This window comes from Camellia sinensis, chromosome 2 (genome assembly GCF_055761805.1).
Source record: "Camellia sinensis isolate YWXY chromosome 2, ASM5576180v1, whole genome shotgun sequence".
In the NCBI taxonomy this organism is placed as follows: Eukaryota; Viridiplantae; Streptophyta; class Magnoliopsida; order Ericales; family Theaceae; genus Camellia; species Camellia sinensis.
The window spans coordinates 178404523-178417126 of NC_138962.1; the positions used below are offsets into that span (position 1 = coordinate 178404523).

At 41.3% G+C, this 12604-nt stretch overlaps 1 protein-coding gene across 1 annotated transcript in view; it reads left to right on the forward strand.

Annotated features, from left to right (window-relative positions):
- LOC114282822 (putative E3 ubiquitin-protein ligase HIP1) overlaps positions 1 to 12604 on the forward strand; it is a 230783-nt gene that overhangs the window by 50097 nt on the left and 168082 nt on the right. The window lies entirely within an intron of this gene.

Consider the following 12604-nt stretch of genomic DNA (forward strand, 5'->3'; position numbering starts at 1 on the left):
CAAGACATAAGTATTACATGTTAACCTCATAACAAAATGCCCTACGGGCTTACAGCTTTCCAAGTTAACACTTGGTTACAACAAAGAGTTCTAACTCGTTTACACATTAAGCCCTTGGCTTGAAATTACATGTAATACATCAAAAGTAAAACGACAAAACTATGCCCGCCACTAGCCTCCCAGCTATGTCCTTGGAGGTGGCATGCTTCCTGTACCTGAAAATGATATTCCCATATAGGGTGAGCCACAGCCCAGTAGAAATACACTAAACCAACCATGGACAATGACTAAAACATTAGCAATTGATAGTTGGACAACACTGATACAATCACATAAATTACATATTTATGTCAACGACTTACAAGTCCCAATTACTTTTCATTTTCCTTTTTCAACAGATAAGCATGCTAGCTCTATCATCATTTCCACAGATATGTATAAAAACTATATCTCACATTCAGATAAGCATAAAAGCTATATCCACATTCTCAACAGATATGTATATCAACAATATCCACAGATAAGCATACAAGCTGTATCCACACTCTACAACAGATATGTGTATCAACAATATCCACAGATAAGCATACAAGCTGTATCCACACTTCACTTCACAAAGATAAGCATATGAGCTCTATCTTCACTTCTCTAGACAAGCATATGAGCTCTGTCTACGGAGTACATCCCCTATCTCCTCCAAATACCTATCCGGTTTAGAGGTACATCCCCTATCTTCCCCTAAACCGCGGAGTACATCCCCTATCTCCTCCTCTACACATAACGTATATAAACACATTGGTTCTATATACAATCACACAATACAAACAATTAATGTATTCTAGCAACTGTCAAGTTCCATAACACATTCCATTGATTAGTTTCAGTTTGCCTAATCAACATACATTGTCTACAACAATCACGACTATCCTCCACCGATAGCCCCAAGCAGTTATTTCTAAAACAGAGAATAAACGCGCAAATGGATATTCAATCAACATTTCATTTCCTCATTTCTCACCAATTAATTATCCCAATTAATTAATTAATGTAATTAGGCCATTTTCCATAATTACCATTTCAACCCTTAGGTTCCATTTTCATCAATGATTCAACAATCATTCCATTTTTCTATGCCAAACATGCATCTAGGTTTATTATGAATAAAACCCCAACTTTTGTAAAATTACACAAAAGCCCCAAACTTTCACAAAATTACCAAACCAAGCCCAACATCTCAAAATACCAAAATTTAAAGACAAAACCCATAGAGAGGAGTAGGATATCCCTACCTTGAAGTTTAAGCCAAAAAGGAGATGAAGACTCCAAGATCAACTTGCTCCAAATCCAAACTTTTTCAGATTAAATCGAAGCTCTCAACGCCCTCTATCTTTTTAACAAAGGCCCTAGGCTAGATTCATACCTTAGGGAGATCAAATCTTAGAGAGAGTGCAAGTTTAGAGAGAGAGGGTGTCGGATTTAGGGTTTAATCAAAGAAAAGGACTGAAAAAGTGATGTTTTAGACGCTGCTGTCCGCTGATATAAAACACGCTCGCTCGAGCGAAGGATTGGTCGCTCGAGCGACCAGACACAGAAAACTCTCGCTCGAGCCAAGAAGTTCTCGATCGAGCGAAGAAAAACCCAGACCGCTCGAGCCACGAAAAGCTCGCTCGAGCCAGAAACTACAACTCTCAGGTCCAGAACCGGGGCAACACTACTCTCGCTCGAGCGACAAACTCCTCGCTCGAGCGAAGGAGCAAAAATCTGGGCAGCAACACTAGGCTCCCAAACACAACCAACCTGTAACAAACCTGCCCAACACATCCTATAACTCAAATACAAAGTACAAAGGATGCAAACACGATAATAAACAACAACCAACATCTACGGACACATGTCCGGATCACTGTACAACAAGGGTAAACCCGGGATCGCTATAACCTCCCCCCCTTAAAGAATTTCGCCCCCGAAATTAAGCACAAGTTTTCAAAAACAGGTTTTCCTCCATTTTAAACAATGTTACAATTTAACATTCAACAATTCGACCCATTACCGGTCATCCCATCCCTTTAACAAGAGACATATCACAATATGTAAACAACATATGTATTATCAACATGCATCAACATTATGCACTAACTTTCCAATGTCAACAATATACTTAACACCTATAATGTTACATTCAACTTCCATATGAGGCAAGTTCCAAAACATACTTCCAATAACTAAAACATTTTCAATGTTTCACAACTTAAGACATATATAAAAGCTCTTAAGTTCAACAAAATGTAAAATTTAAATACAAAATTACATATCAATAAACAAGTCCGGATATTTCTCTCGGACTTCCAACTCACGTTCCCAAGTGGCTTCCTCCACTCCGTGATGTTTCCACAAGACTTTCACCAAAGGAATGGTCTTGCCACGCAGGACCTGATCCCGCCTATCCAAGACCCGAACCGGTCTCTCCTCATACGAGGCATCCTCATCTACCTCTAAATCAGTCCAATCCAGCACATGTGATGGATCTGGCTCATACTTCCGAAGCATACTCACATGAAACACGTCATGTACTCCGGACAACTGCGGCGGTAAGGCTAACCGATAAGCAACCTCACCTATCCTCTCAAGGATCTCAAAAGGACCAATAAACCGAGGGGATAACTTTCCACTCTTCCCAAACCTCATCAAACCTCGCCTAGGTGATATCTTCAGAAAGACATGATCACCTACCTCAAACGCCAAAGGCCTCCTCCTACGGTCGGCATAACTCTTTTGTCGACTCTGGGCTGTAACAAGCCTCCTACGGATAAGCTCAACTTTCTCCGTCGTCTCCCTAACCAACTCCGGACCCAACAAAGGTGCATCACCCACCTCGGCCCAACAAACTGGAGACCTACACGGTCGGCCATACAAGGCCTCAAACGGTGCCATACCGATGCTAGACTGAAAACTGTTGTTGTAGGCAAACTCTACCAATGGCAAGTGCCTCTCCCACGTCCCACTGAAATCCAGGACACAACCCCGAAGCATATCCTCGAGGATCTGAATAGTACGCTCGGACTGCCCGTCAGTCTGAGGATGATAAGCCGTACTAAAGGTCAACTTAGTGCCCAGTGCACTCTGCAAACTCTGCCACAACCTAGCAGTAAAACGAGGATCTCTATCTGAGACAATCGTCACTGGGACCCCGTGCAATCTCACTACGTCCCGAATATATAAGTCGGCAAGATGATCTACCGAATCTCTCACGCGCATAGGAATAAAGTGCGCCGACTTAGTCAACCGGTCTACAACCACCCAAATAGCATCACTACCCCGTTGAGTCCTCGGAAGACCTACAACGAAGTCCATAGTGACATGCTCCCACTTCCACTCGGCAATAGGCAAGGGTTGCAATAAACCCGCTGGCCTCTGATGCTCGGCCTTCACTTGCTGGCAAGTAAGGCATTTCGATACGAAAACAGCCACATCTCTCTTCATACCCCGCCACCAAAACTGGCGACCCAAATCCTGATACATCTTAGTACCTCCCGGATGCACCGCAAGGCGCGAATGGTGAAACTCTCGAAGTACTTCCTCTCGGCAAGCCTCCGGTACAAACAAACGGTTTCGGTATCTCACACTCAGGTCGGGATACACCGTCAAACCCTTCTCAACTTTCCCACTGGAGATCTTCTCTCGGAGGGATTCTACCTCAAGGTCACCTCTCTGTGCCTCTAACACTCTAGTCACAAGTGTAGGCTGCGCAACAACAGAAAACAAGGCCGCAGCCTCAACAGATTCGCCCAGTAGCAAATCAAACTCGCCAAGTGCTCCCAACATCTCCCATTCCCGGATGGCTATACAAGCTACATCACTAATGGTTTTCCTACTAAGGGCATCGGCCACAACATTGGCCTTTCCCGGATGATAATGTAACTCAAAATCATAATCCTCGATGAACTCCATCCATCTCCTCTGCCTCAGATTCAAGTCTCTCTGTGTAAACAGATACTTCAAACTCTTATGATCCGAGAATACCTCGAACCTCTCACCATAAAGGTAGTGCCTCCAGATTTTCAAGGCAAAGATCACTGCTGCTAACTCTAGGTCGTGAGTAGGGTAATTCTTCTCGTGTATTTTCAACTGACGTGAGCCATAAGCTACCACTTTCCCCTCTTGCATCAACACACAACCCAAACCCTCTCGTGAGGCATCACAATAAACCGCATAACCCAACCCTCTCTCCGGAATAATCAACACCGGAGCGGTGGTCAATCTAACTTTCAACTCTTGGAACGACTTTTCACAAGTCTCACTCCACACAAACTTGACTCCCTTCCGAGTCAATCTAGTCAACGGTGACGCTAACCTGGAGAAATCTTTCACAAACCGACGGTAATACCCAGCCAATCCCAGAAAACTGCGGATCTCAAACACACTCTTAGGCTGTGCCCAATCTTGCACTGCCTCAACCTTGGATGTATCAACAGACACCCCTTCCCCGGATACCACGTGGCCTAAGAATTTGACTTCCCCCAGCCAGAACTCACACTTCCCAAACTTGGCATACAGCCTATGGGCTCTAAGTAACTCAAGCACCACTCTCAAGTGTGCCTCGTGCTCCTCCTCTGAAGACGAATAGATAAGAATATCGTCCACGAAGACAACCACAAATCGGTCTAAGAACTCCCGGAAAATCCGGTTCATCAAGTCCATAAAAACTGCCGGTGCATTGGTAAGCCCAAATGGCATCACCAGAAACTCGTAATGGCCATACCGCGTACGGAATGCCGTCTTAGGAATATCTTCCTCCCTGACCCTCAACTGATGGTAACCCGATCTCAAGTCTATCTTAGAGAAACAACGGGAACCCTTCAACTGGTCAAACAAATCATCTATACGGGGCATAGGATACTTATTCTTAACCGTAGCCCGGTTCAACTTCCGGTAGTCTATACACAATCTCAAGGCACCATCTTTCTTTTTAACAAAGAGGGCCGGTGCTCCCCACGGTGAAACACTAGGGCGAACAAAGCCCTTATCGAGCAATTCCTGAAGCTGAACTTTCAACTCAACCAACTCTGCTGGAGCAAAACGGTAAGGTGCCATAGAAATCGGCGCCGTACCAGGCACTAAATCAATAGAGAACTCTATCTCTCGGTGAGGTGGCAAACTAACAAGATCTTCGGGAAAAAACATCCGAATACTCACAAACCACCCTCGGCAATACATGCTGGGTCTCACCACTCTCACCACTCTCAAAGCTAGCAAATAGGCTACTAAGCTCACTTCGCCCTCGCGAATCATACCCCGGTGGCAAAACACTACCAACCCGGTCTCCCAAGAAATGGAACCACTCCCCGCTCAAGGTACACAATGTAACCCTCTGGCGGTAGCAATCAATAACAGCCCGGTATGACGATAACCAGTCCATACCCAAAATAACATCAAAACCCTTCATGGGCATGACAACAAACGGAAAAGGAAGCCTATAATCGGCGACCTCTATATCACATCCTCTAACACCCTGTTTCAGGATCAACTCACCACCCAAAGGCGATACCACACAAATAGGAGATGCTAACTGTGCTAACTCCAATTCCAAAACAGATGCAAATGCAGCAGATACAAAAGAATGAGATGCACCCGTGTCTATCAACACACTAGCAACTGAGTTGCAAAACAGAAAAGTACCTCTCACTACTGATGGAGCTGGTACTAAATCCTGCGCGGTAACAGCATACACGCGCCCCGTAGGCCCCTGGTCTACCTGCTCACCTCTCGGAGCAAAAGACTGCTGCACAGACTGGGATGACGAAGCTCCCGGATTGGCCCTCGAGGCCTGCACAGACTGAGCTGGCTGAAAACCCTGCGTCTGCCTAGAACCAGACGCTCCCGAAGTGGCACTCAACTGTGGGCAAAACCTCTTCATGTGCCCAGATTGTCCACACTGATAACAAGTCAAAAGCTGCCCCCTGCCCAAACTCTGACTCTGCGGTCTAGCTGAAGAAGAAGCAGCTTTCTGACCCCCACCCTTCTGCGGGCAAACAGAAACCTTGTGACCCAGCTGGCCACACTTGTAACAAGTGAATTCTCCCTGACTGCCTCTCCCCGAGCCTACACTAGGCACTGGAAAGGTCGATCTAGAGACTGCACCCTGAGACTGCTGAGGGTTAGAACCCCTCTGCCTCCTGCCATCACTCTGACTATCCTGGCTCCTCTTGGAGCCTCTCTGACCCTCATCCTCCTCCTGCATCATAAGCTCCATATGAGCTGCAGCGTCCACTAGGTGTCTATACTCTCGAATATAAGACCCACCAACTCTCAACTTGAGGCCCCGCCTCAACTTCCGCTCAAACTCATAGCAACGGCGTTCCTCAGACGCCACCAGTTCAGGTGCAAACCTAGACAGACTGGTAAAAGTAGCCTCAAACTCGGCCACTGACAAGCCCTGCTGATTAAGCCGGCTAAACTGATCCCTCAGCTTCTCCCTAGCTGCTGCTGATAAAAACCTCTCTTGAAAAGCATTCACAAACGCCTCCCAAGTACCACCAACACGAGCTTTCTCGTACTTCCACCATTGACCCGCATCTCCCTTCAGTTGAAAGGATGCCAAGGTCACTTTCAGTGCTCCGTCCTCGATGCCAAGCATCTCAAACGTCTTCGTTGTCTGTTCGAGCCATTCATCTGCCTTAAGCGGCTCTTTAGGATCCCCGATAAACTCGTCCGGATTACACCGGAAGAACTCCCTCTTCAAGAAGGAAGGCCCTGTCTCAGCTGCCTGATTCCCAGCTCTAAGAATACCCAAAGCTCCTGCTATCTCTCTGGCCAAGGCACCCATAGCCTGCTGACCCACTGGCTCGGCCACATTGGCCTGCCCAACTCCCTCCTGCATTGCCGGAATCTCACCCTGTAACGGTACTTCCTGCCTCGCAGGTCTACCACGCCTAGCACCTCTTCCTCGTCCTGACATCCTAATAAAGGCAACACAGAACGTTAGCACATTCATAAGTGTGCCAAAACTAAACACTCACGTCCTAATGCATGGACAACTGTAATTCACTCCACATAAGCACATAAACACATAAGCACTTACGAATTTCATTTCCGGATAATGATAGTCCCAAGACGTTACTAGAGTTCCGGTTAGAAACAGCATTGATCAAGTGCTTTTCCAACAAGACTCCCAGAAACTCAAGGATCCAATCAATATCCCAGAAATTAAATCCCATACCCACATAGTCACATAAGCATGTTATCACTTAAGCACATAGCATATGATACCACATCTAAGTCTCTATCAAGCGAGACAAACCCATTGTGATCCTAATCACTTCCCACGTACCCAAAGTATTCGAACCCGGTACGCTCTGATACCAAGTTGTAACGCCCTCAAAATAATAACATTAAACCCATCAGATAAGACATGCATTTACATATAAACTAACCGCATTCCTTTCATTCATTAGAATTCCAAGACATAAGTATTACATGTTAACCTCATAACAAAATGCCCTACGGGCTTACAGCTTTCCAAGTTAACACTTGGTTACAACAAAGAGTTCTAACTCGTTTACACATTAAGCCCTTGGCTTGAAATTACATGTAATACATCAAAAGTAAAACGACAAAACTATGCCCGCCACTAGCCTCCCAGCTATGTCCTTGGAGGTGGCATGCTTCCTGTACCTGAAAATGATATTCCCATATAGGGTGAGCCACAGCCCAGTAGAAATACACTAAACCAACCATGGACAATGACTAAAACATTAGCAATTGATAGTTGGACAACACTGATACAATCACATAAATTACATATTTATGTCAACGACTTACAAGTCCCAATTACTTTTCATTTTCCTTTTTCAACAGATAAGCATGCTAGCTCTATCATCATTTCCACAGATATGTATAAAAACTATATCTCACATTCAGATAAGCATAAAAGCTATATCCACATTCTCAACAGATATGTATATCAACAATATCCACAGATAAGCATACAAGCTGTATCCACACTCTACAACAGATATGTGTATCAACAATATCCACAGATAAGCATACAAGCTGTATCCACACTTCACTTCACAAAGATAAGCATATGAGCTCTATCTTCACTTCTCTAGACAAGCATATGAGCTCTGTCTACGGAGTACATCCCCTATCTCCTCCAAATACCTATCCGGTTTAGAGGTACATCCCCTATCTTCCCCTAAACCGCGGAGTACATCCCCTATCTCCTCCTCTACACATAACGTATATAAACACATTGGTTCTATATACAATCACACAATACAAACAATTAATGTATTCTAGCAACTGTCAAGTTCCATAACACATTCCATTGATTAGTTTCAGTTTGCCTAATCAACATACATTGTCTACAACAATCACGACTATCCTCCACCGATAGCCCCAAGCAGTTATTTCTAAAACAGAGAATAAACGCGCAAATGGATATTCAATCAACATTTCATTTCCTCATTTCTCACCAATTAATTATCCCAATTAATTAATTAATGTAATTAGGCCATTTTCCATAATTACCATTTCAACCCTTAGGTTCCATTTTCATCAATGATTCAACAATCATTCCATTTTTCTATGCCAAACATGCATCTAGGTTTATTATGAATAAAACCCCAACTTTTGTAAAATTACACAAAAGCCCCAAACTTTCACAAAATTACCAAACCAAGCCCAACATCTCAAAATACCAAAATTTAAAGACAAAACCCATAGAGAGGAGTAGGATATCCCTACCTTGAAGTTTAAGCCAAAAAGGAGATGAAGACTCCAAGATCAACTTGCTCCAAATCCAAACTTTTTCAGATTAAATCGAAGCTCTCAACGCCCTCTATCTTTTTAACAAAGGCCCTAGGCTAGATTCATACCTTAGGGAGATCAAATCTTAGAGAGAGTGCAAGTTTAGAGAGAGAGGGTGTCGGATTTAGGGTTTAATCAAAGAAAAGGACTGAAAAAGTGATGTTTTAGACGCTGCTGTCCGCTGATATAAAACACGCTCGCTCGAGCGAAGGATTGGTCGCTCGAGCGACCAGACACAGAAAACTCTCGCTCGAGCCAAGAAGTTCTCGATCGAGCGAAGAAAAACCCAGACCGCTCGAGCCACGAAAAGCTCGCTCGAGCCAGAAACTACAACTCTCAGGTCCAGAACCGGGGCAACACTACTCTCGCTCGAGCGACAAACTCCTCGCTCGAGCGAAGGAGCAAAAATCTGGGCAGCAACACTAGGCTCCCAAACACAACCAACCTGTAACAAACCTGCCCAACACATCCTATAACTCAAATACAAAGTACAAAGGATGCAAACACGATAATAAACAACAACCAACATCTACGGACACATGTCCGGATCACTGTACAACAAGGGTAAACCCGGGATCGCTATAATATATATGATATTGGAATAAATTTGAAATATTGATAATTAACCACAAAACCAAATCAAACCAAACAAAACTGTGTCCCAAATTGAACCTACTCAATAATTTGTTTTAGGGTTAATTACATTTGACTCCCTTATAATTTTACTCAAAAACACATTGCTCCCTTCTGTTTAGAAATACACACACAACCATCTTGTGGTATGGGGTGAAGTGTAAAACTAACATAAAATGTTATAGATAACATGTGTTGCTTGAAATTGGGTGACAATGTGAAGGACACAGTTTGAAACCAAAATTACAAAATTACCCCAATTTTGTTTTCCATCTTCCTACCTTACATTTCCTTATTCCTTCTTGAATCTGCACATTGTCCATCGCCATCGAGAGTCCAACACAGCACCGCTGTTGCTCTAACACCACCGCCACGCACAACCCGTAGCCACCTCCATTCTCATGGGAGCACCACCATCATCACTCCCTCATTCTGTACACAGCACATACACATACTCGCACGCGCGCGCGCACATGCACGCACACACACACACATATATATACATATTAGTTATTTGACTTATATAATTGTGGTGATAATGCTCACCAATTTTCAACCAACCAATCAATCAAAAAGAGAAAAATGGTAAACCGGAAAGCATGTTCCAATAAAAGTATTTCATTCAAGGCTTCAAAATGCAAACAACAAAATAACTTTACAACATTAATAAAAAAATATATGTACTTCAAGAATGACATATGTTTTGTTTTTAAACCTACATTGATTGTTCTACTTTCACCGTGGTTATCTTTTTTCTTTTTGAACCGTTTCTAAATTATGTGTTCCAAGTTTATTTTCTAGAAATCCAAACTTCTAGAAATCCACCTTGGGGTGACCTTTGCTTACCTTGACCTTGTGGTAGCTTTAAACTTCCTTAGCGTTGCCTTTTGGCCTTGTCCTTGGGGTGGTCTTAGATTTCCTTGCCCTTGGTGTGGCCTTAGCTTGCCTTGGTTTGTCTTGGCCTTGGATTTCCTTGGGCTTGGATGTGTTGGCCTTGGCTTGCCTTTTCATTGTTTGGCCTTGGTGTGCTAAAATTTGTTCATTTACTTTTGCTGATAGTAGAGCACTTGTGGGTGTATTTATTTCTTTCTTTGTTTTTGATTGATAGTAGAAAACTAGCAAGTGTGTTTATTTTGATGTTCTATCATGAGTTTCTCATATTACTAATTTTCACATAAAACTTTCTTTTGCAGGAAAATATTACTACTCGGCCAATGCTTCAAATGTTATTAAGCTACAATAAAGGATGTTTTATCAGCTTTGAAGAAATCTTGATTTCTAATGATTTTTTTTTAATTTAAATTTTTACTAAATGTATAATTTATTACACGTCTTCAACTTTGTAATAAATAATGCTGATTTTTAATTTCCACTGCCCTTCATTTTTCTTGCATCAACTTATGTTCAATATTTCAATTACTTTACACATTAAATTTTTTATTATGTGAATGTGATGGAATTTAGTGAACTACCTACAAGGATTATATATAAAAATTTAAAAGACGGGAGTGATAGGTATTGGTATCATTGTAAGATTTCATGAGAAATGGCATCAAGCAGTGAGAGAAATGTAAATGAATTTGTTGTGGGCAGCATTAAAGTAGTTGGAGCGTACAAAGTTGTATATTTTGCCAATGACTTGAATTTGTTGCATACAGGCTAGGGGATATTTACTTTTAACCAAACAAATTATGAATAAAATTTATCATCTATTGGGAAGCATACAGGTTGAGGTATATACTTTTAACCAAACAAATTTGTTTTAATGAAGAAAATTTCTAAATCTATTGGGAATCATATAAGCTGAGAGTAGTTACTTCTAACCATACAAATTAGTTGTAATGAAGGAAATTTTTCATCTATTATGAGTATCATTGCTGATCTGATACTAAAGATTGGATGGGAGTTTTAAATCTGCTTGTAGTCACGACAAAATGTTAGGAAATGAAACTGCCCATCTATGGTCACTTTGGATGGAAGAGGTTCCAATTGAGATTTTTTCTTGTGTCCATTCTAATTTTCTTTGTACTTTATAAATGAAATCATCTTTCTACAAAAAAAAATATTTTTTTTTAAGTTCTTTTAAGCATTGTTTTTGAATCATTCCGTTAGTAGAAAACTTTCATCATTCCAAACCTTTTCATCCGTAGAATTTATTAGTAAAATTCCTACCTTATTTACGTCTCTAAAATTTCTAACATATTCACATTTCATAAAAACCCAATAAATATGTTTTCCACTACAAAATCGACTTGGCTGTTCACAGAACAAATGATGTTCATTTAATTAATAAAATTACAACTTTTTCCTTTCCCTGAGCAAAGCCAGAGAGATGGTTGTCTTGTAATATATGAGCTTCAAATCCCTCGTGCCAGTTTCAATAATCCTTTAGGCTTCATCAAAATCCTTTAAAAACGAATATTCCAACCAAAAGAAATATGTCAATGTGAAATGTAATTCAAAAAAAACTAAAACTGATTACCACAAAAGTATAAACTCCGTCTATGTAAAATTTTAACATATATAATGTAGTAAATATTTTCAGTAAAATTTTCTAACAAATCGAACCCCAACAAAAAATCTAATTCTAGCTCAATAAATCAGACTCAAGCTCCCCAAACAAAGATTTGAAGATGTTAAGGCAAAAATTTAAAAGAAAAGGCTCATCAATGGACCAGCACAGCCCTTTCAAACCTCCAAAACCTGAAAATTTTCGAATTGAAAACAAAAATACAATATCCATGTTTACAAAGATTGACTAATAAAATAACCATCTCTGCTGTAACAGTAGCTAAGATGCTAGGTTTCATTCATTTTTTCCAACTATCATGTAGAAAAAAGCTAGTATGAAGATGGCATCTGAACATGATAAAAAATAAAGAATATAAATGCAAGGTGCGTGGACACACGCAGGCATAGCAATAACTCCAAGTCGTAACATTATCAGTAGTATTTCATTTTTGAAGTGATAAATTACAATTTACAACAACATACTTGGTCCAAAAACTTTTTTAAAAAAATGTACCTAACATTAATATCAACCCCAAACACAACCCTCCTCCACAATACAAAAACAAATATACTATTCCTAAATAAATCATTCTACAAAGTTAAGTAATCTGAGTTTTTCAGCTAATTCATAAAATACAAAAACAACAAATCT